Genomic DNA, 24674 nt, shown 5'->3' with positions numbered 1-24674 from the left:
CAGACAGTCCGTACCTGTACTGGCAGGAAAAAGAAGCAATTTGGAGGTCCCTGTACAAACTGGCTCTATTTTACCTGAGTTGCCCTCCCTCCAGTGTGTACTCCGAAAGAGTGTTTAGTGCAGCCGGGAACCTTGTCAGCGAAAGGCGTAGGAGGTTGCTTCCACAAAATGTGGAGAAGATGATGTTCATAAAATGAATTATCAACTCTTCCAGGGAGACCAGCCTCCAGAACGTACAGAGGGACCTGTGGTTCCAGCAGGGACGAATTAATACTCTGTGAGGATGAGGATGTACACACTGAAGAGGGTGAGGAATCGGTGGATGAGGAGGAGGAGGACGACATCTTGCCTCCGTAGAGCCAGTTTGTGCAGGGACAGATTAATTGCCAGCTTGTTTTGTGGGGGCCCAAACGAACCAATCATTTCAGCCACAGTTGTGTGGCAGACCCTGGCGCTGAAATGATTGGTTTGTTAAAGTGTGCATGTCCTGTTTATACAACATAAGGGTGGGTGGGAGGGCCCAAGGACAATTCCATCTTGCACCTCTTTTTTTTCTTTGCATTATGTACAGTTTGGGGCCTAGTTTTTCAAACTGCCATCCTGTCTGCCACTGCAGTTTCACGCCTAGATGGGTCACGTGTTTGTGCCGCCCACTCGTGTCGCTTAGCATAGTCATCCAGCTACCTCGGTGCAACCTTTTGGACATAAAAACACTATTGTGAGGTGTGAGGTGTTCAGAATAGACTGGAAATGAGTGGAAATTAAGGTTATTGAGGTTAATAATAGCATAGGAGCAGAAAAACCTACAAATTCTGTGATTTTAGCTGTTTTTATGCTTTTTTTCAAAAAAATACAGATCCAAAACACAAAACCCAGAACCCAAAACACGGAAGGGTGGTTTTGGCAAAACCAATCCAGATCCAAAACACGAAGAAAGATCCAGATCCAAAACCAAAACACAAAACACGAAAAGTGGCCGGTGCACACCCCTAGTTTAAACTAGGGGTGAGCGGGTTCGGATTTCTGAAATCCGAACCCCCCCGAGCCCCCCCGATCCGAGTCCGATCCGAGTCAGGCTCGACTTTTCCCGCCTGACTCGGATCTGAAATCGAGGCAAAACGTCATCATCCCGCCTTCCGAGTCTCGCGGGTTTTGGATCCTATATAAGGTACCCGCGTCGGCGCCATTTTCTCACTCGGCTGTGGACAGTGAAGAGGGAGGGTGGGAGTTAGGGCTGTGTAGTGTAGTGTAGTGTAGTGCTGCTGTTGTCCACTACTTCAAAGTCCATAGGGGCTGGCTGTGTTGTGCTGTGCGGCTGTTGTTAATAGGGGCTGTGTCCACTACTTCAAAGTCCATAGGGGCTGGCTGGACTGTGTTGTGCAGTCAGTTCTCCATAGGGGTTGTGTCCACTCCAAAGTCCTGTGCAGTGTCCCAGTCCTAAAGGAGTGCTGTAGTGTTGTCCAGGGGGTGCTCTGTCCATCAGGGGTGCTCCCCCCAAGTGCTAAAAAAATAATATATTTTCTGTGTTTGTGAATTGTGTGCGCAGTAGCCGCACGTGCATCAACAAAGTAGTGCCAAGCGTGCGCCTGTGTCATAAGTAAAGGGCCGGCTGGCTTGACCGTTAAGGGTGCTGTAACCCCCGAAAGTACACTCCAGTCCAAACCAAAAAAAAAATTATTTTCTGTGTTTGTGAATTGTGTGCGCAGTAGCCGCACGTGCATCAACAAAGTAGTGCCAAGCGTGCACCTGTGTCATAAGTAAAGGGCCGGCTGGCTTGACCGTTAAGGGTGCTGTAACCCCCGAAAGTACACTCCAGTCCAAACCAAAAAAAAAATTATTTTCTGTGTTTGTGAATTGTGTGCGCAGTAGCCGCACGTGCATCAACAAAGTAGTGCCAAGCGTGCGCCTGTGTCATAAGTAAAGGGCCGGCTGGCTTGACCGTTAAAGGGTGCTGTAACCCCCAAAGTACACTCCAGTCCAAACCAAAAAAAAAAATATTTTCTGTGTTTGTGAATTGTGTGCGCAGTAGCCGCACGTGCATCAACAAAGTAGTGCCAAGCGTGCGCCTGTGTCATAAGTAAAGGGCCGGCTGGCTTGACCGTTATAGGGTGCTGTAACCCCCGAAAGTACACTCCAGTCCAAACCAAAAAAAAATTATTTTCTGTGTTTGTGAATTGTGTGCGCAGTAGCCGCACGTGCATCAACAAAGTAGTGCCAAGCGTGCGCCTGTGTCATAAGTAAAGGGCCGGCTGGCTTGACCTTTAAAGGGTGCTGTAACCCCCGAAAGTACACTCCAGTCCAAACCAAAAAAAAATTATTTTCTGTGTTTGTGAATTGTGTGCGCAGTAGCCGCACGTGCATCAAAGTAGTGCCAAGCGTGCGCCTGTGTCATAAGTAAAGGGCCGGCTGGCTTGACCGTTAAGGGTGCTGTAACCCCCGAAAGTACACTCCAGTCCAAACCAAAAAAAAAATTATTTTCTGTGTTTGTGAATTGTGTGCGCAGTAGCCGCACGTGCATCAACAAAGTAGTGCCAAGCGTGCGCCTGTGTCATAAGTAAAGGGCCGGCTGGCTTGACCGTTAAGGGTGCTGTAACCCCCGAAAGTACACTCCAGTCCAAATCAAAAAAAAATTATTTTCTGTGTTTGTGAATTGTGTGCGCAGTAGCCGCACGTGCATCAACAAAGTAGTGCCAAGCGTGCACCTGTGTCATAAGTAAAGGGCCGGCTGGCTTGACCGTTAAGGGTGCTGTAACCCCCGAAAGTACACTCCAGTCCAAACCAAAAAAAAAATATTTTCTGTGTTTGTGAATTGTGTGCGCAGTAGCCGCACGTGCATCAACAAAGTAGTGCCAAGCGTGCGCCTGTGTCATAAGTAAAGGGCCGGCTGGCTTGACCGTTAAGGGTGCTGTAACCCCCGAAAGTACACTCCAGTCCAAACCAAAAAAAAAATTATTTTCTGTGTTTGTGAATTGTGTGCGCAGTAGCCGCATGTGCATCAACAAAGTAGTGCCAAGCGTGCGCCTGTGTCATAAGTAAAGGGCCGGCTGGCTTGACCGTTAAGGGTGCTGTAACCCCCGAAAGTACACTCCAGTCCAAACCAAAAAAAAAATTATTTTCTGTGTTTGTGAATTGTGTGCGCAGTAGCCGCACGTGCATCAACAAAGTAGTGCCAAGCGTGCACCTGTGTCATAAGTAAAGGGCCGGCTGGCTTGACCGTTAAGGGTGCTGTAACCCCCGAAAGTACACTCCAGTCCAAACCAAAAAAAAAAATTATTTTCTGTGTTTGTGAATTGTGTGCGCAGTAGCCGCACGTGCATCAACAAAGTAGTGCCAAGCGTGCGCCTGTGTCATAAGTAAAGGGCCGGCTGGCTTGACCGTTAAAGGGTGCTGTAACCCCCGAAAGTACACTCCAGTCCAAACCAAAAAAAAATTATTTTCTGTGTTTGTGAATTGTGTGCGCAGTAGCCGCACGAGCATCAACAAAGTAGTGCCAAGCGTGCGCCTGTGTCATAAGTAAAGGGCCGGCTGGCTTGACCGTTAAAGGGTGCTGTAACCCCCAAAGTACACTCAAGTCCAAACCAAAAAAAAAATTATTTTCTGTGTTTGTGAATTGTGTGCGCAGTAGCCGCACGTGCATCAACAAAGTAGTGCCAAGCGTGCGCCTGTGTCATAAGTAAAGGGCCGGCTGGCTTGACCGTTAAAGGGTGCTGTAACCCCCAAAGTACACTCCAGTCCAAACCAAAAAAAAAATTATTTTCTGTGTTTGTGAATTGTGTGCGCAGTAGCCGCACGTGCATCAACAAAGTAGTGCCAAGCGTGCGCCTGTGTCATAAGTAAAGGGCCGGCTGGCTTGACCGTTAAAGGGTGCTGTAAACCCCTAAGTACACTCCATTCCAAACCAAAAAAAAAAATTATTTTCTGTGTTTGTGAATTGTGTGCGCAGTAGCCGCACGTGCATCAACAAAGTAGTGCCAAGCGTGCACCTGTGTCATAAGTAAAGGACCGGCTGGCTTGACCGTTAAGGGTGCTGTAACCCCCGAAAGTACACTCCAGTCCAAACCAAAAAAAAAATTATTTTCTGTGTTTGTGAATTGTGTGCGCAGTAGCCGTACGTGCATCAACAAAGTAGTGCCAAGCGTGCGCCTGTGTCATAAGTAAAGGGCCGGCTGGCTTGACCGTTAAGGGTACTGTAACCCCCGAAAGTACACTCCAGTCCAAACCAAAAAAAAAATTATTTTCTGTGTTTGTGAATTGTGTGCGCAGTAGCCGCACGTGCATCAACAAAGTAGTGCCAAGCGTGCGCCTGTGTCATAAGTAAAGGGCCGGCTGGCTTGACCGTTAATGGGTTCTGTAACCCCCAAAGTACACTCCAAAACAAAAAAATATATATTTTCTTTGTTTGTGACTTGTGTGCACTGTGGCTGCACGTGCATCAACAAAGGAGCAGCGCCAAGCGTGCGCCTGTGTCCCATAAGTAAAGAGCCAGCTGGCTCATTTCTTAAAGGGTGTTGTAACCCACAAAGTGCACTACTCTCCAGCAAAAATAAAAAAATATTTTCTGTGTTTGTGTGCGCTTTAGCCGCACGTATATATCAATATAACATAAATGGAGGACCAAACTTTCTCCGATAAAAATAAAATAGGGAAAGATCAAGAACCACTTCCTCCTAGTGCTGTTGCTGCTGCTGGGAATTGTTCATCATCCCAGAGAGGAAGTAGGAACATCACTACTTTTACTAAACAATTGACCCTCCAACAGTCCCTAGCGATGAGGATGAAGTACGACAGCAGTCATCCTGAAGCAAAACGTATAACTGAGGCCTTGACTGCTATGTTGGTGTTAGACGTGCGTCCGGTATCCGCCATTAGTGCAGTGGGATTTAGACAATTGAAGGAGGTAGTGTGTCCCTGGTTCCATATCCCGTCTAGATTCCACCTGCATCCTCAAAGCAGCAGCGACAAGCGTGCATCTGTCTGTTAAAGGGTGGTGACACCCTCAAAGTATGCTACACAAACAATAAAAATATTGTTCTTTTTTTTCTGTCCTTGTGAAATGTGTGGGCTGTAGCCGCACCTGCATCCTTAAAGCAGCAGCGACAAGCGTGCATCTGTCTGTTAAAGGGTGGTGACACCCTCAAAGTGTGCTACACAAGCAATAAAAATATTGTTCTTTTTTTTCGGTCTTTGTGAAATGTGTGGGCTGTAGCCGCACCTGCATCAATAAAGCAGCAGCGACAAGCGTGCGTCTGTCTGTTAAAGGGTGGTGTAACTCTCAAAGTGCTCCAAAAAATAAAAAACTATTTTTTTAATGTGTTTGTGACTTGTGTGCGATGTAGCCGCACTTGCTTCCTCAAAGCAGCAGCGACAAGCGTGCGTCTGTCTGTTAAAGAGTGGTGACACCCTCAAAGTGTGCTACACAAACAATAAAAATATTCTTTTTTCTGTCTTTGTGAATTGTGTGGGCTGTAGCCGCACCTGCATCCTTAAAGCAGCAGCGACAAGCGTGCGTCTGTCTGTTAAAGGGTGGTGACACCCTCAAAGTGTGCTACACAAACAATTCAAATATTGTTCTTTTTTTCGGTCTTTGTGAAATGTGTGGGCTGTAGCCGCACCTGCATCCTTAAAGCAGCAGCGACAAGCGTGCGTCTGTCTGTTAAAGGGTGGTGTAACTCTCAAAGTGCTCCAAAAAATAAAAAACTATTTTTTTAATGTGTTTGTGACTTGTGTGCGATGTAGCCGCACTTGCATCCTCAAAGCAGCAGCGACAAGCGTGCGTCTGTCTGTTAAAGGGTGGTGACACCCTCAAAGTGTGCTACACAAACAATAAAAATATTCTTCTTTTTTCTGTCTTTGTGAATTGTGTGGGCTGTAGCCGCACCTGCATTCTTAAAGCAGCAGCGACAAGCGTGCGTCTGTCTGTTAAAGGGTGGTGACACCCTCAAAGTGTGCTACACAAACAATTAAAATATTGTTCTTTTTTTTTCGGTCTTTGTGAAATGTGTGGGCTGTAGCCGCACCTACATGCTTAAAGCAGCAGCGACAAGCGTGCGTCTGTCTGTTAAAGGGTGGTGACACCCTTAAAGTGTGCTACACAAACAATAAAAATATTCTTCTTCTCTTTTCTGTCTTTGTGAATTGTGTGGGCTGTAGCCGCACTTGCATCCTCAAAGCAGCAGCGACAAGTGTGCGTCTGTCTGTTAAAGGGTGGTGACACCCTCAAAGTGTGCTACACAAACAATAAAAATATTCTTCTTCTCTTTTCTGTCTTTGTGAATTGTGTGGGCTGTAGCCGCACTTGCATCCTCAAAGCAGCAGCGACAAGCATGCGTCTGTCTGTTAAAGGATTACATCGGTGACAGCATCCAAGTAGGCATGTCAGACAGTCCGTACCTGTACTGGCAGGAAAAAGAAGCAATTTGGAGGTCCCTGTACAAACTGGCTCTATTTTACCTGAGTTGCCCCCCTCCAGTGTGTACTCCGAAAGAGTGTTTAGTGCAGCCGGGAACCTTGTCAGCGAAAGGCGTAGGAGGTTGCTTCCACAAAATGTGGAGAAGATGATGTTCATAAAATGAATTATCAACTCTTCCAGGGAGACCAGCCTCCAGAACGTACAGAGGGACCTGTGGTTCCAGCAGGGACGAATTAATACTCTGTGAGGATGAGGATGTACACACTGAAGAGGGTGAGGAATCGGTGGATGAGGAGGAGGAGGACGACATCTTGCCTCCGTAGAGCCAGTTTGTGCAGGGACAGATTAATTGCCAGCTTGTTTTGTGGGGGCCCAAACGAACCAATCATTTCAGCCACAGTTGTGTGGCAGACCCTGGCGCTGAAATGATTGGTTTGTTAAAGTGTGCATGTCCTGTTTATACAACATAAGGGTGGGTGGGAGGGCCCAAGGACAATTCCATCTTGCACCTCTTTTTTTTCTTTGCATTATGTACAGTTTGGGGCCTAGTTTTTCAAACTGCCATCCTGTCTGCCACTGCAGTTTCACGCCTAGATGGGTCACGTGTTTGTGCCGCCCACTCGTGTCGCTTAGCATAGTCATCCAGCTACCTCGGTGCAACCTTTTGGACATAAAAACACTATTGTGAGGTGTGAGGTGTTCAGAATAGACTGGAAATGAGTGGAAATTAAGGTTATTGAGGTTAATAATAGCATAGGAGCAGAAAAACCTACAAATTCTGTGATTTTAGCTGTTTTTATGCTTTTTTTCAAAAAAATACAGATCCAAAACACAAAACCCAGAACCCAAAACACGGAAGGGTGGTTTTGGCAAAACCAATCCAGATCCAAAACACGAAGAAAGATCCAGATCCAAAACCAAAACACAAAACACGAAAAGTGGCCGGTGCACACCCCTAGTTTAAACTAGGGGTGAGCGGGTTCGGATTTCTGAAATCCGAACCCCCCCGAGCACCCCCGATCCGAGTCCGATCCGAGTCAGGCTCGACTTTTCCCGCCTGACTCGGATGTGAAATCGAGGCAAAACGTCATCATCCCGCCTTCCGAGTCTCGCGGGTTTTGGATCCTATATAAGGTACCCGCGTCGGCGCCATTTTCTCACTCGGCTGTGGACAGTGAAGAGGGAGGGTGGGAGTTAGGGCTGTGTAGTGTAGTGTAGTGTAGTGCTGCTGTTGTCCACTACTTCAAAGTCCATAGGGGCTGGCTGTGTTGTGCTGTGCTGCTGTTGTTAATAGGGGCTGTGTCCACTACTTCAAAGTCCATAGGGGCTGGCTGGACTGTGTTGTGCAGTCAGTTCTCCATAGGGGCTGTGTCCACTCCAAAGTCCTGTGCAGTGTCCCAGTCCTAAAGGAGTGCTGTAGTGTTGTCCAGGGGGTGCTCTGTCCATCAGGGGTGCTCCCCCCAAGTGCTAAAAAAATAATATATTTTCTGTGTTTGTGAATTGTGTGCGCAGTAGCCGCACGTGCATCAACAAAGTAGTGCCAAGCGTGCGCCTGTGTCATAAGTAAAGGGCCGGCTGGCTTGACCGTTAAAGGGTGCTGTAACCCCCGAAAGTACACTCCAGTCCAAACCAAAAAAAAAATTATTTTCTGTGTTTGTGAATTGTGTGCGCAGTAGCCGCACGTGCATCAACAAAGTAGTGCCAAGCGTGCACCTGTGTCATAAGTAAAGGGCCGGCTGGCTTGACCGTTAAGGGTGCTGTAACCCCCGAAAGTACACTCCAGTCCAAACCAAAAAAAAAATTATTTTCTGTGTTTGTGAATTGTGTGCGCAGTAGCCGCACGTGCATCAACAAAGTAGTGCCAAGCGTGCGCCTGTGTCATAAGTAAAGGGCCGGCTGGCTTGACCGTTAAGGGTGCTGTAACCCCCGAAAGTACACTCCAGTCCAAACCAAAAAAAAAATTATTTTCTGTGTTTGTGAATTGTGTGCGCAGTAGCCGCACGTGCATCAACAAAGTAGTGCCAAGCGTGCACCTGTGTCATAAGTAAAGGGCCGGCTGGCTTGACCATTAAAGGGTGCTGTAACCCCCAAAGTACACTCCAGTCCAAACCAAAAAAAATATTATTTTCTGTGTTTGTGAATTGTGTGCGCAGTAGCCGCACGTGCATCAACAAAGTAGTGCCAAGCGTGCGCCTGTGTCATAAGTAAAGGGCCGGCTGGCTTGACCGTTAAAGGGTGCTGTAACCCCCAAAGTACACTCCAGTCCAAACCAAAAAAAAAATTATTTTCTGTGTTTGTGAATTGTGTGCGCAGTAGCCGCACGTGCATCAACAAAGTAGTGCCAAGCGTGCGCCTGTGTCATAAGTAAAGGGCCGGCTGGCTTGACCGTTAAGGGTGCTGTAACCCCCGAAAGTACACTCCAGTCCAAACCAAAAAAAAAATTATTTTCTGTGTTTGTGAATTGTGTGCGCAGTAGCCGCACGTGCATCAACAAAGTAGTGCCAAGCGTGCACCTGTGTCATAAGTAAAGGGCCGGCTGGCTTGACCGTTAAGGGTGCTGTAACCCCCGAAAGTACACTCCAGTCCAAACCAAAAAAAAATTATTTTCTGTGTTTGTGAATTGTGTGCGCAGTAGCCGCACGTGCATCAACAACGTAGTGCCAAGAGTGCGCCTGTGTCATAAGTAAAGGGCCGGCTGGCTTGACCGTTAAAGGGTGCTGTAACCCACAAAGTACACTCCAGTCCAAACCAAAAAAAAAATTATTTTCTGTGTTTGTGAATTGTGTGCGCAGTAGCCGCACTTGCATCAACAAAGTAGTGCCAAGCGTGCGCCTGTGTCATAAGTAAAGGGCCGGCTGGCTTGACCGTTAAGGGTGCTGTAACCCCCGAAAGTACACTCCAGTCCAAACAAAAAAAAATTATTTTCTGTGTTTGTGAATTGTGTGCGCAGTAGCCGCACGTGCATCAACAAAGTAGTGCCAAGCGTGCGCCTGTGTCATAAGTAAAGGGCCGGCTGGCTTGACCATTAAAGGGTGCTGTAACCCCCAAAGTACACTCCAGTCCAAACCAAAAAAAAAATTATTTTCTGTGTTTGTGAATTGTGTGCGCAGTAGCCGCACGTGCATCAACAAAGTAGTGCCAAGCGTGCGCCTGTGTCATAAGTAAAGGGCCAGCTGGCTTGACCGTTAAAGGGTGCTGTAACCCCCGAAAGTACACTCCATTCCAAACCAAAAAAAAAATTATTTTCTGTGTTTGTGAATTGTGTGCGCAGTAGCCGCACGTGCATCAACAAAGTAGTGCCAAGCGTGCGCCTGTGTCATAAGTAAAGGGCCGGCTGGCTTGACCGTTAAGGGTGCTGTAACCCCCGAAAGTACACTCCAGTCCAAACCAAAAAAAATTTTTTTTTCTGTGTTTGTGAATTGTGTGCGCAGTAGCCGCACGTGCATCAACAAAGTAGTGCCAAGCGTGCGCCTGTGTCATAAGTAAAGGGCCGGCTGGCTTGACCGTTAAAGGGTGCTGTAACCCCCGAAAGTACACTCCAGTCCAAACCAAAAAAAAATTATTTTCTGTGTTTGTGAATTGTGTGCGCAGTAGCCGCACGTGCATCAACAAAGTAGTGCCAAGCGTGCGCCTGTGTCATAAGTAAAGGGCCGGCTGGCTTGACCATTAAAGGGGGCTGTAACCCCCGAAAGTACACTCCAGTCCAAACCAAAAAAAAATTATTTTCTGTGTTTGTGAATTGTGTGCGCAGTAGCCGCACGTGCATCAACAAAGTAGTGCCAAGCGCGCGCCTGTGTCATAAGTAAAGTGCCGGCTGGCTTGACCGTTAAGGGTGCTGTAACCCCCGAAAGTACACTCCAGTCCAAACCAAAAAAAAAATATTTTCTGTGTTTGTGAATTGTGTGCGCAGTAGCCGCACGTGCATCAACAAAGTAGTGCCAAGCGTGCGCCTGTGTCATAAGTAAAGGGCCGGCTGGCTTGACCGTTAAGGGTGCTGTAACCCCCGAAAGTACACTCCAGTCCAAACAAAAAAAAATTATTTTCTGTGTTTGTGAATTGTGTGCGCAGTAGCCGCACGTGCATCAACAAAGTAGTGCCAAGCGTGCGCCTGTGTCATAAGTAAAGGGCCGGCTGGCTTGACCATTAAAGGGTGCTGTAACCCCCAAAGTACACTCCAGTCCAAACCAAAAAAAAAATTATTTTCTGTGTTTGTGAATTGTGTGCGCAGTAGCCGCACGTGCATCAACAAAGTAGTGCCAAGCGTGCGCCTGTGTCATAAGTAATGGGCCAGCTGGCTTGACCGTTAAAGGGTGCTGTAACCCCCGAAAGTACACTCCATTCCAAACCAAAAAAAAAATTATTTTCTGTGTTTGTGAATTGTGTGCGCAGTAGCCGCACGTGCATCAACAAAGTAGTGCCAAGCGTGCGCCTGTGTCATAAGTAAAGGGCCGGCTGGCTTGACCGTTAAGGGTGCTGTAACCCCCGAAAGTACACTCCAGTCCAAACCAAAAAAAAATTTTTTTTCTGTGTTTGTGAATTGTGTGCGCAGTAGCCGCACGTGCATCAACAAAGTAGTGCCAAGCGTGCGCCTGTGTCATAAGTAAAGGGCCAGCTGACTTGATCGTTAAAGGTCCAGTAACCCCCGAAAGTACACTCCAGTCCAAACCAAAAAAAAAATTATTTTCTGTGTTTGTGAATTGTGTGCGCAGTAGCCGCACGTGCATCAACAAAGTAGTGCCAAGCGTGCGCCTGTGTCATAAGTAAAGGGCCGGCTGGCTTGACCATTAAAGGGTGCTGTAACCCCCAAAGTACACTCCAGTCCAAACCAAAAAAAAAATTATTTTCTGTGTTTGTGAATTGTGTGCGCAGTAGCCGCACGTGCATCAACAAAGTAGTGCCAAGCGTGCGCCTGTGTCATAAGTAAAGGGCCAGCTGGCTTGACCGTTAAAGGGTGCTGTAACCCCCGAAAGTACACTCCATTCCAAACCAAAAAAAAAATAATTTTCTGTGTTTGTGAATTGTGTGCGCAGTAGCCGCACGTGCATCAACAAAGTAGTGCCAAGCGTGCGCCTGTGTCATAAGTAAAGGGCCGGCTGACTTGATCGTTAAAGGTCCTGTAACCCCCGAAAGTACACTCCAGTCCAAACCAAAAAAAAAATTATTTTCTGTGTTTGTGAATTGTGTGCGCAGTAGCCGCACGTGCATCAACAAAGTAGTGCCAAGCGTGCGCCTGTGTCATAAGTAAAGGGCTGGCTGGCTTGACCGTTAAAGGGTGCTGTAAACCCCTAAGTACACTCCATTCCAAACCAAAAAAAAAAATTATTTTCTGTGTTTGTGAATTGTGTGCGCAGTAGCCGCACGTGCATCAACAAAGTAGTGCCAAGCGTGCGCCTGTGTCATAAGTAAAGGACCGGCTGGCTTGACCGTTAAGGGTGCTGTAACCCCCGAAAGTACACTCCAGTCCAAACCAAAAATAAATTATTTTCTGTGTTTGTGAATTGTGTGCGCAGTAGCCGTACGTGCATCAACAAAGTAGTGCCAAGCGTGCGCCTGTGTCATAAGTAAAGGGCCGGCTGGCTTGACCGTTAAGGGTACTGTAACCCCCGAAAGTACACTCCAGTCCAAACCAAAAAAAAAATTATTTTCTGTGTTTGTGAATTGTGTGCGCAGTAGCCGCACGTGCATCAACAAAGTAGTGCCAAGCGTGCGCCTGTGTCATAAGTAAAGGGCCGGCTGGCTTGACCGGTAAAGGGTTCTGTAACCCCCAAAGTACACTCCAAAACAAAAAAATATATATTTTCTTTGTTTGTGACTTGTGTGCACTGTGGCTGCACGTGCATCAACAAAGGAGCAGCGCCAAGCGTGCGCCTGTGTCCCATAAGTAAAGAGCCAGCTGGCTCATTTCTTAAAGGGTGTTGTAACCCACAAAGTGCACTACTCTCCAGCAAAAATAAAAAAATATTTTCTGTGTTTGTGTGCGCTTTAGCCGCGCGTATATATCAATATAACATAAATGGAGGACCAAACTTTCTCCGATAAAAATAAAATAGGGAAAGATCAAGAACCACTTCCTCCTAGTGCTGTTGCTGCTGCTGGGAATTGTTCATCATCCCAGAGAGGAAGTAGGAACATCACTACTTTTACTAAACAATTGACCCTCCAACAGTCCCTAGCGATGAGGATGAAGTACGACAGCAGTCATCCTGAAGCAAAACGTATAACTGAGGCCTTGACTGCTATGTTGGTGTTAGACGTGCGTCCGGTATCCGCCATTAGTGCAGTGGGATTTAGACAATTGAAGGAGGTAGTGTGTCCCTGGTTCCAAATCCCGTCTAGATTCCACCTGCATCCTCAAAGCAGCAGCGACAAGCGTGCGTCTGTCTGTTAAAGGGTGGTGACACCCTCAAAGTGTGCTACACAAACAATAAAAATATTCTTCTTCTCTTTTCTGTCTTTGTGAATTGTGTGTGCTGTAGCCGCACCTGCATCCTTAAAGCAGCAGCGACAAGCGTGCGTCTGTCTGTTAAAGGGTGGTGTAACTCTCAAAGTGCTCCAAAAAATAAAAAACTATTTTTTTAATGTGTTTGTGACTTGTGTGCGATGTAGCCGCACTTGCATCCTCAAAGCAGCAGCGACAAGCGTGCGTCTGTCTGTTAAAGGGTGGTGACACCCTCAAAGTGTGCTACACAAACAATAAAAATATTCTTCTTTTTTCTGTCTTTGTGAATTGTGTGGGCTGTAGCCGCACCTGCATCCTTAAAGCAGCAGCGACAAGCGTGCGTCTGTCTGTTAAAGGGTGGTGACACCCTCAAAGTGTGCTACACAAACAATTAAAATATTGTTCTTTTTTTTTCGGTCTTTGTGAAATGTGTGGGCTGTAGCCGCACCTACATGCTTAAAGCAGCAGCGACAAGCGTGCGTCTGTCTGTTAAAGGGTGGTGACACCCTCAAAGTGTGCTACACAAACAATAAAAATATTCTTCTTCTCTTTTCTGTCTTTGTGAATTGTGTGGGCTGTAGCCGCACCTGCATCCTTAAAGCAGCAGCGACAAGCGTGCGTCTGTCTGTTAAAGGGTGGTGTAACTCTCAAAGTGCTCCAAAAAATAAAAAACTATTTTTTTAATGTGTTTGTGACTTGTGTGCGATGTAGCCGCACTTGCATCCTCAAAGCAGCAGCGACAAGCGTGCGTCTGTCTGTTAAAGGGTGGTGACACCCTCAAAGTGTGCTACACAAACAATAAAAATATTCTTCTTTTTTCTGTCTTTGTGAATTGTGTGGGCTGTAGCCGCACCTGCATCCTTAAAGCAGCAGCGACAAGCGTGCGTCTGTCTGTTAAAGGGTGGTGACACCCTCAAAGTGTGCTACACAAACAATTAAAATATTGTTCTTTTTTTTTCGGTCTTTGTGAAATGTGTGGGCTGTAGCCGCACCTACATGCTTAAAGCAGCAGCGACAAGCGTGCGTCTGTCTGTTAAAGGGTGGTGACACCCTCAAAGTGTGCTACACAAACAATAAAAATATTCTTCTTCTCTTTTCTGTCTTTGTGAATTGTGTGGGCTGTAGCCGCACCTGCATCCTTAAAGCAGCAGCGACAAGCGTGCGTCTGTCTGTTAAAGGGTGGTGTAACTCTCAAAGTGCTCCAAAAAATAAAAAACTATTTTTTTAATGTGTTTGTGACTTGTGTGCGATGTAGCCGCACTTGCATCCTCAAAGCAGCAGCGACAAGCGTGCGTCTGTCTGTTAAAGGGTGGTGACACCCTCAAAGTGTGCTACACAAACAATAAAAATATTCTTCTTTTTTCTGTCTTTGTGAATTGTGTGGGCTGTAGCCGCACCTGCATCCTTAAAGCAGCAGCGACAAGCGTGCGTCTGTCTGTTAAAGGGTGGTGACACCCTCAAAGTGTGCTACACAAACAATAAAAATATTGTTCTTTTTTTTTCGGTCTTTGTGAAATGTGTGGGCTGTAGCCGCACCTACATGCTTAAAGGAGCAGCGACAAGCGTGCGTCAGTCTGTTAAAGGGTGGTGACACCCTCAAAGTGTGCTACACAAACAATAAAAATATTCTTCTTCTCTTTTCTGTCTTTGTGAATTGTGTGGGTTGTAGCCGCACTTGCATCCTCAAAGCAGCAGCGACAAGCGTGCGTCTGTCTGTTAAAGGGTGGTGTAACCCCCAAAGTACACTCCAGTCCAAACCAAAAAAAAAATTATTTTCTGTGTTTGTGAATTGTGTGCGCAGTAGCCGCACGTGCATCAACAAAGTAGTGCCAAGCGTGCACCTGTGTCATAAGTAAAGGGCCGGCTGGCTTGACCGTTAAGGGTGCTGTAACCCCCGAAAGTACACTCCAGTCCAAACCAAAAAAAAAATTATTTTCTGTGTTTGTGAATTGTGTGCGCAGTAGCCGCACGTGCATCAACAAAGTAGTGCCAAGCGTGCGCCTGTGTCATAAGTAAAGGGCCGGCTGGCTTGACCGTTAAAGGGTGCTGTAACCCCCGAAAGTACACTCCAGTCCAAACCAAAAAAAAATTATTTTCTGTGTTTGTGAATTGTGTGCGCAGTAGCCGCACGTGCATCAACAAAGTAGTGCCAAGCGTGCGCCTGTGTCATAAGTAAAGGGCCGGCTGGCTTGACCGTTAAGGGTGCTGTAACCCCCGAAAGTACACTCCAGTCCAAACCAAAAAAAAAATTATTTTCTGTGTTTGTGAATTGTGTGCGCAGTAGCCGCACGTGCATCAACAAAGTAGTGCCAAGCGTGCACCTGTGTCATAAGTAAAGGGCCGGCTGGCTTGACCATTAAAGGGTGCTGTAACCCCCAAAGTACACTCCAGTCCAAACCAAAAAAAATATTATTTTCTGTGTTTGTGAATTGTGTGCGCAGTAGCCGCACGTGCATCAACAAAGTAGTGCCAAGCGTGCGCCTGTGTCATAAGTAAAGGGCCGGCTGGCTTGACCGTTAAAGGGTGCTGTAACCCCCAAAGTACACTCCAGTCCAAACCAAAAAAAAAATTATTTTCTGTGTTTGTGAATTGTGTGCGCAGTAGCCGCACGTGCATCAACAAAGTAGTGCCAAGCGTGCGCCTGTGTCATAAGTAAAGGGCCGGCTGGCTTGACCGTTAAGGGTGCTGTAACCCCCGAAAGTACACTCCAGTCCAAACCAAAAAAAAAATTATTTTCTGTGTTTGTGAATTGTGTGCGCAGTAGCCGCTCGTGCATCAACAAAGTAGTGCCAAGCGTGCACCTGTGTCATAAGTAAAGGGCCGGCTGGCTTGACCGTTAAGGGTGCTGTAACCCCCGAAAGTACACTCCAGTCCAAACCAAAAAAAAATTATTTTCTGTGTTTGTGAATTGTGTGCGCAGTAGCCGCACGTGCATCAACAACGTAGTGCCAAGAGTGCGCCTGTGTCATAAGTAAAGGGCCGGCTGGCTTGACCGTTAAAGGGTGCTGTAACCCACAAAGTACACTCCAGTCCAAACCAAAAAAAAAATTATTTTCTGTGTTTGTGAATTGTGTGCGCAGTAGCCGCACTTGCATCAACAAAGTAGTGCCAAGCGTGCGCCTGTGTCATAAGTAAAGGGCCGGCTGGCTTGACCGTTAAGGGTGCTGTAACCCCCGAAAGTACACTCCAGTCCAAACAAAAAAAAATTATTTTCTGTGTTTGTGAATTGTGTGCGCAGTAGCCGCACGTGCATCAACAAAGTAGTGCCAAGCGTGCGCCTGTGTCATAAGTAAAGGGCCGGCTGGCTTGACCATTAAAGGGTGCTGTAACCCCCAAAGTACACTCCAGTCCAAACCAAAAAAAAAATTATTTTCTGTGTTTGTGAATTGTGTGCGCAGTAGCCGCACGTGCATCAACAAAGTAGTGCCAAGCGTGCGCCTGTGTCATAAGTAAAGGGCCAGCTGGCTTGACCGTTAAAGGGTGCTGTAACCCCCGAAAGTACACTCCATTCCAAACCAAAAAAAAAATTATTTTCTGTGTTTGTGAATTGTGTGCGCAGTAGCCGCACGTGCATCAACAAAGTAGTGCCAAGCGTGCGCCTGTGTCATAAGTAAAGGGCTGGCTGGCTTGACCGTTAAGGGTGCTGTAACCCCCGAAAGTACACTCCAGTCCAAACCAAAAAAAAATTTTTTTTCTGTGTTTGTGAATTGTGTGCGCAGTAGCCGCACGTGCATCAACAAAGTAGTGCCAAGCGTGCGCCTGTGTCATAAGTAAAGGGCCGGCTGGCTTGACCGTTAAAGGGTGCTGTAACCCCCGAAAGTACACTCCAGTCCAAACCAAAAAAAAATTATTTTCTGTGTTTGTGAATTGTGTGCGCAGTAGCCGCACGTGCATCAACAAAGTAGTGCCAAGCGTGCGCCTGTGTCATAAGTAAAGGGCCGGCTGGCTTGACCATTAAAGGGGGCTGTAACCCCCGAAAGTACACTCCAGTCCAAACCAAAAAAAAATTATTTTCTGTGTTTGTGAATTGTGTGCGCAGTAGCCGCACGTGCATCAACAAAGTAGTGCCAAGCGCGCGCCTGTGTCATAAGTAAAGTGCCGGCTGGCTTGACCGTTAAGGGTGCTGTAACCCCCGAAAGTACACTCCAGTCCAAACCAAAAAAAAAATATTTTCTGTGTTTGTGAATTGTGTGCGCAGTAGCCGCACGTGCATCAACAAAGTAGTGCCAAGCGTGCGCCTGTGTCATAAGTAAAGGGCCGGCTGGCTTGACCGTTAAGGGTGCTGTAACCCCCGAAAGTACACTCCAGTCCAAACAAAAAAAAATTATTTTCTGTGTTTGTGAATTGTGTGCGCAGTAGCCGCACGTGCATCAACAAAGTAGTGCCAAGCGTGCGCCTGTGTCATAAGTAAAGGGCCGGCTGGCTTGACCATTAAAGGGTGCTGTAACCCCCAAAGTACACTCCAGTCCAAACCAAAAAAAAAATTATTTTCTGTGTTTGTGAATTGTGTGCGCAGTAGCCGCACGTGCATCAACAAAGTAGTGCCAAGCGTGCGCCTGTGTCATAAGTAATGGGCCAGCTGGCTTGACCGTTAAAGGGTGCTGTAACCACCGAAAGTACACTCCATTCCAAACCAAAAAAAAAATTATTTTCTGTGTTTGTGAATTGTGTGCGCAGTAGCCGCACGTGCATCAACAAAGTAGTGCCAAGCGTGCGCCTGTGTCATAAGTAAAGGGCCGGCTGGCTTGACCGTTAAGGGTGCTGTAACCCCCGAAAGTACACTCCAGTCCAAACCAAAAAAAAATTTTTTTTCTGTGTTTGTGAATTGTGTGCGCAGTAGCCGCACGTGCATCAACAAAGTAGTGCCAAGCGTGCGCCTGTGTCATAAGTAAAGGGCCAGCTGACTTGATCGTTAAAGGTCCAGTAACCCCCGAAAGTACACTCCAGTCCAAACCAAAAAAAAAATTATTTTCTGTGTTTGTGAATTGTGTGCGCAGTAGCCGCACGTGCATCAACAAAGTAGTGCCAAGCGTGCGCCTGTGTCATAAGTAAAGGGCCGGCTGGCTTGACCATTAAAGGGTGCTGTAACCCCCAAAGTACACTCCAGTCCAAACCAAAAAAAAAATTATTTTCTGTGTTTGTGAATTGTGTGCGCAGTAGCCGCACGTGCATCAACAAAGTAGTGCCAAGCGTGCGCCTGTGTCATAAGTAAAGGGCCAGCTGGCTTGACCGTTAAAGGGTGCTGTAACCCCCGAAAGTACACTCCATTCCAAACCAAAAAAAAAATAATTTTCTGTGTTTGTGAATTGTGTGCGCAGTAGCCGCACGTGCATCAACAAAGTAGTGCCAAGCGTGCGCCTGTGTCATAAGTAAAGGGCCGGCTGACTTGATCGTTAAAGGTCCTGTAACCCCCGAAAGTACACTCCAGTCCAAACCAAAAAAAAAATTATTTTCTGTGTTTGTGAATTGTGTGCGCAGTAGCCGCACGTGCATCAACAAAGTAGTGCCAAGCGTGCGCCTGTGTCATAAGTAAAGGGCTGGCTGGCTTGACCGTTAAAGGGTGCTGTAAACCCCTAAGTACACTCCATTCCAAACCAAAAAAAAAATTATTTTCTGTGTTTGTGAATTGTGTGCGCAGTAGCCGCACGTGCATCAACAAAGTAGTGCCAAGCGTGCGCCTGTGTCATAAGTAAAGGACCGGCTGGCTTGACCGTTAAGGGTGCTGTAACCCCCGAAAGTACACTCCAGTCCAAACCAAAAATAAATTATTTTCTGTGTTTGTGAATTGTGTGCGCAGTAGCCGTACGTGCATCAACAAAGTAGTGCCAAGCGTGCGCCTGTGTCATAAGTAAAGGGCCGGCTGGCTTGACCGTTAAGGGTACTGTAACCCCCGAAAGTACACTCCAGTCCAAACCAAAAAAAAAATTATTTTCTGTGTTTGTGAATTGTGTGCGCAGTAGCCGCACGTGCATCAACAAAGTAGTGCCAAGCGTGCGCCTGTGTCATAAGTAAAGGGCCGGCTGGCTTGACCGGTAAAGGGTTCTGTAACCCCCAAAGTACACTCCAAAACAAAAAAATATATATTTTCTTTGTTTGTGACTTGTGTGCACTGTGGCTGCACGTGCATCAACAAAGGAGCAGCGCCAAGCGTGCGCCTGTGTCCCATAAGTAAAGAGCCAGCTGGCTCATTTCTTAAAGGGTGTTGTAACCCACAAAGTGCACTACTCTCCAGCAAAAATAAAAAAATATTTTCTGTGTTTGTGTGCGCTTTAGCCGCGCGTATATATCAATATAACATAAATGGAGGACCAAACTTTCTCCGATAAAAATAAAATAGGGAAAGATCAAGAACCACTTCCTCCTAGTGCTGTTGCTGCTGCTGGGAATTGTTCATCATCCCAGAGAGGAAGTAGGAACATCACTACTTTTACTAAACAATTGACCCTCCAACAGTCCCTAGCGATGAGGATGAAGTACGACAGCAGTCATCCTGAAGCAAAACGTATAACTGAGGCCTTGACTGCTATGTTGGTGTTAGACGTGCGTCCGGTATCCGCCATTAGTGCAGTGGGATTTAGACAATTGAAGGAGGTAGTGTGTCCCTGGTTCCAAATCCCGTCTAGATTCCACCTGCATCCTCAAAGCAGCAGCGACAAGCGTGCGTCTGTCTGTTAAAGGGTGGTGACACCCTCAAAGTGTGCTACACAAACAATAAAAATATTCTTCTTCTCTTTTCTGTCTTTGTGAATTGTGTGGGCTGTAGCCGCACCTGCATCCTTAAAGCAGCAGCGACAAGCGTGCGTCTGTCTGTTAAAGGGTGGTGTAACTCTCAAAGTGCTCCAAAAAATAAAAAACTATTTTTTTAATGTGTTTGTGACTTGTGTGCGATGTAGCCGCACTTGCATCCTCAAAGCAGCAGCGACAAGCGTGCGTCTGTCTGTTAAAGGGTGGTGACACCCTCAAAGTGTGCTACACAAACAATAAAAATATTCTTCTTTTTTCTGTCTTTGTGAATTGTGTGGGCTGTAGCCGCACCTGCATCCTTAAAGCAGCAGCGACAAGCGTGCGTCTGTCTGTTAAAGGGTGGTGACACCCTCAAAGTGTGCTACACAAACAATTAAAATATTGTTCTTTTTTTTTCGGTCTTTGTGAAATGTGTGGGCTGTAGCCGCACCTACATGCTTAAAGCAGCAGCGACAAGCGTGCGTCTGTCTGTTAAAGGGTGGTGACACCCTCAAAGTGTGCTACACAAACAATAAAAATATTCTTCTTCTCTTTTCTGTCTTTGTGAATTGTGTGGGCTGTAGCCGCACCTGCATCCTTAAAGCAGCAGCGACAAGCGTGCGTCTGTCTGTTAAAGGGTGGTGTAACTCTCAAAGTGCTCCAAAAAATAAAAAACTATTTTTTTAATGTGTTTGTGACTTGTGTGCGATGTAGCCGCACTTGCATCCTCAAAGCAGCAGCGACAAGCGTGCGTCTGTCTGTTAAAGGGTGGTGACACCCTCAAAGTGTGCTACACAAACAATAAAAATATTCTTCTTTTTTCTGTCTTTGTGAATTGTGTGGGCTGTAGCCGCACCTGCATCCTTAAAGCAGCAGCGACAAGCGTGCGTCTGTCTGTTAAAGGGTGGTGACACCCTCAAAGTGTGCTACACAAACAATAAAAATATTGTTCTTTTTTTTTCGGTCTTTGTGAAATGTGTGGGCTGTAGCCGCACCTACATGCTTAAAGGAGCAGCGACAAGCGTGCGTCAGTCTGTTAAAGGGTGGTGACACCCTCAAAGTGTGCTACACAAACAATAAAAATATTCTTCTTCTCTTTTCTGTCTTTGTGAATTGTGTGGGTTGTAGCCGCACTTGCATCCTCAAAGCAGCAGCGACAAGCGTGCGTCTGTCTGTTAAAGGGTGGTGTAACCCTCAAAGTGCGCTCCACAAACAATAAAAATATTCTTTTCTTTTTTCTGTCTTTGTGAATTGTGTGGGCTGTAGCCGCACTTGCATCCTCAAAGCAGCAGCGACAAGCATGCGTCTGTCTGTTAAAGGATTACATCGGTGACAGCATCCAAGTAGGCATGTCAGACAGTCCGTACCTGTACTGGCAGGAAAAAGAAGCAATTTGGAGGTCCCTGTACAAACTGGCTCTATTTTACCTGAGTTGCCCTCCCTCCAGTGTGTACTCCGAAAGAGTGTTTAGTGCAGCCGGGAACCTTGTCAGCGAAAGGCGTAGGAGGTTGCTTCCACAAAATGTGGAGAAGATGATGTTCATAAAATGAATTATCAACTCTTCCAGGGAGACCAGCCTCCAGAACGTACAGAGGGACCTGTGGTTCCAGCAGGGACTAATTAATACTCTGTGAGGATGAGGATGTACACACTGAAGAGGGTGAGGAATCGGTGGATGAGGAGGAGGAGGACGACATCTTGCCTCCGTAGAGCCAGTTTGTGCAGGGACAGATTAATTGCCAGCTTGTTTTGTGGGGGCCCAAACGAACCAATCATTTCAGCCACAGTTGTGTGGCAGACCCTGGCGCTGAAATGATTGGTTTGTTAAAGTGTGCATGTCCTGTTTATACAACATAAGGGTGGGTGGGAGGGCCCAAGGACAATTCCATCTTGCACCTCTTTTTTTTCTTTGCATTATGTACAGTTTGGGGCCTAGTTTTTCAAACTGCCATCCTGTCTGCCACTGCAGTTTCACGCCTAGATGGGTCACGTGTTTGTGCCGCCCACTCGTGTCGCTTAGCATAGTCATCCAGCTACCTCGGTGCAACCTTTTGGACATAAAAACACTATTGTGAGGTGTGAGGTGTTCAGAATAGACTGGAAATGAGTGGAAATTAAGGTTATTGAGGTTAATAATAGCATAGGAGCAGAAAAACCTACAAATTCTGTGATTTTAGCTGTTTTTATGCTTTTTTTCAAAAAAATACAGATCCAAAACACAAAACCCAGAACCCAAAACACGGAAGGGTGGTTTTGGCAAAACCAATCCAGATCCAAAACACGAAGAAAGATCCAGATCCAAAACCAAAACACAAAACACGAAAAGTGGCCGGTGCACACCCCTAGTTTAAACTAGGGGTGAGCGGGTTCGGATTTCTGAAATCCGAACCCCCCCGAGCCCCCCCGATCCGAGTCCGATCCGAGTCAGGCTCGACTTTTCCCGCCTGACTCGGATCTGAAATCGAGGCAAAACGTCATCATCCCGCCTTCCGAGTCTCGCGGGTTTTGGATCCTATATAAGGTACCCGCGTCGGCGCCATTTTCTCACTCGGCTGTGGACAGTGAAGAGGGAGGGTGGGAGTTAGGGCTGTGTAGTGTAGTGTAGTGTAGTGCTGCTGTTGTCCACTACTTCAAAGTCCATAGGGGCTGGCTGTGTTGTGCTGTGCTGCTGTTGTTAATAGGGGCTGTGTCCACTACTTCAAAGTCCATAGGGGCTGGCTGGACTGTGTTGTGCAGTCAGTTCTCCATAGGGGTTGTGTCCACTCCAAAGTCCTGTGCAGTGTCCCAGTCCTAAAGGAGTGCTGTAGTGTTGTCCAGGGGGTGCTCTGTCCATCAGGGGTGCTCCCCCCAAGTGCTAAAAAAATAATATATTTTCTGTGTTTGTGAATTGTGTGCGAAGTAGCCGCACGTGCATCAACAAAGTAGTGCCAAGCGTGCGCCTGTGTCATAAGTAAAGGGCCGGCTGGCTTGACCGTTAAGGGTGCTGTAACCCCCGAAAGTACACTCCAGTCCAAACCAAAAAAAAAATTATTTTCTGTGTTTGTGAATTGTGTGCGCAGTAGCCGCACGTGCATCAACAAAGTAGTGCCAAGCGTGCACCTGTGTCATAAGTAAAGGGCCGGCTGGCTTGACCGTTAAGGGTGCTGTAACCCCCGAAAGTACACTCCAGTCCAAACCAAAAAAAAAATTATTTTCTGTGTTTGTGAATTGTGTGCGCAGTAGCCGCACGTGCATCAACAAAGTAGTGCCAAGCGTGCGCCTGTGTCATAAGTAAAGGGCCGGCTGGCTTGACCGTTAAAGGGTGCTGTAACCCCCAAAGTACACTCCAGTCCAAACCAAAAAAAAAAATATTTTCTGTGTTTGTGAATTGTGTGCGCAGTAGCCGCACGTGCATCAACAAAGTAGTGCCAAGCGTGCGCCTGTGTCATAAGTAAAGGGCCGGCTGGCTTGACCGTTATAGGGTGCTGTAACCCCCGAAAGTACACTCCAGTCCAAACCAAAAAAAAATTATTTTCTGTGTTTGTGAATTGTGTGCGCAGTAGCCGCACGTGCATCAACAAAGTAGTGCCAAGCGTGCGCCTGTGTCATAAGTAAAGGGCCGGCTGGCTTGACCTTTAAAGGGTGCTGTAACCCCCGAAAGTACACTCCAGTCCAAACCAAAAAAAAATTATTTTCTGTGTTTGTGAATTGTGTGCGCAGTAGCCGCACGTGCATCAAAGTAGTGCCAAGCGTGCGCCTGTGTCATAAGTAAAGGGCCGGCTGGCTTGACCGTTAAGGGTGCTGTAACCCCCGAAAGTACACTCCAGTCCAAACCAAAAAAAAAATTATTTTCTGTGTTTGTGAATTGTGTGCGCAGTAGCCGCACGTGCATCAACAAAGTAGTGCCAAGCGTGCGCCTGTGTCATAAGTAAAGGGCCGGCTGGCTTGACCGTTAAGGGTGCTGTAACCCCCGAAAGTACACTCCAGTCCAAACCAAAAAAAAAATTATTTTCTGTGTTTGTGAATTGTGTGCGCAGTAGCCGCACGTGCATCAACAAAGTAGTGCCAAGCGTGCACCTGTGTCATAAGTAAAGGGCCGGCTGGCTTGACCGTTAAGGGTGCTGTAACCCCCGAAAGTACACTCCAGTCCAAACCAAAAAAAAAATTATTTTCTGTGTTTGTGAATTGTGTGCGCAGTAGCCGCACGTGCATCAACAAAGTAGTGCCAAGCGTGCGCCTGTGTCATAAGTAAAGGGCCGGCTGGCTTGACCGTTAAAGGGTGCTGTAACCCCCGAAAGTACACTCCAGTCCAAACCAAAAAAAAAATATTTTCTGTGTTTGTGAATTGTGTGCGCAGTAGCCGCACGTGCATCAACAAAGTAGTGCCAAGCGTGCGCCTGTGTCATAAGTAAAGGGCCGGCTGGCTTGACCGTTAAGGGTGCTGTAACCCCCGAAAGTACACTCCAGTCCAAACCAAAAAAAAAATTATTTTCTGTGTTTGTGAATTGTGTGCGCAGTAGCCGCATGTGCATCAACAAAGTAGTGCCAAGCGTGCGCCTGTGTCATAAGTAAAGGGCCGGCTGGCTTGACCGTTAAGGGTGCTGTAACCCCCGAAAGTACACTCCAGTCCAAACCAAAAAAAAAATTATTTTCTGTGTTTGTGAATTGTGTGCGCAGTAGCCGCACGTGCATCAACAAAGTAGTGCCAAGCGTGCACCTGTGTCATAAGTAAAGGGCCGGCTGGCTTGACCGTTAAGGGTGCTGTAACCCCCGAAAGTACACTCCAGTCCAAACCAAAAAAAAAAATTATTTTCTGTGTTTGTGAATTGTGTGCGCAGTAGCCGCACGTGCATCAACAAAGTAGTGCCAAGCGTGCGCCTGTGTCATAAGTAAAGGGCCGGCTGGCTTGACCATTAAAGGGTGCTGTAACCCCCGAAAGTACACTCCAGTCCAAACCAAAAAAAAATTATTTTCTGTGTTTGTGAATTGTGTGCGCAGTAGCCGCACGAGCATCAACAAAGTAGTGCCAAGCGTGCGCCTGTGTCATAAGTAAAGGGCCGGCTGGCTTGACCGTTAAAGGGTGCTGTAACCCCCAAAGTACACTCAAGTCCAAACCAAAAAAAA

Source organism: Taudactylus pleione, unplaced genomic scaffold (genome assembly GCF_031769625.1).
Source record: "Taudactylus pleione unplaced genomic scaffold, aTauple2 ptg000519l, whole genome shotgun sequence".
NCBI classification, from domain to species: Eukaryota; Metazoa; Chordata; class Amphibia; order Anura; family Myobatrachidae; genus Taudactylus; species Taudactylus pleione.
Note: the sequence above shows the minus strand (reverse complement) of the source record.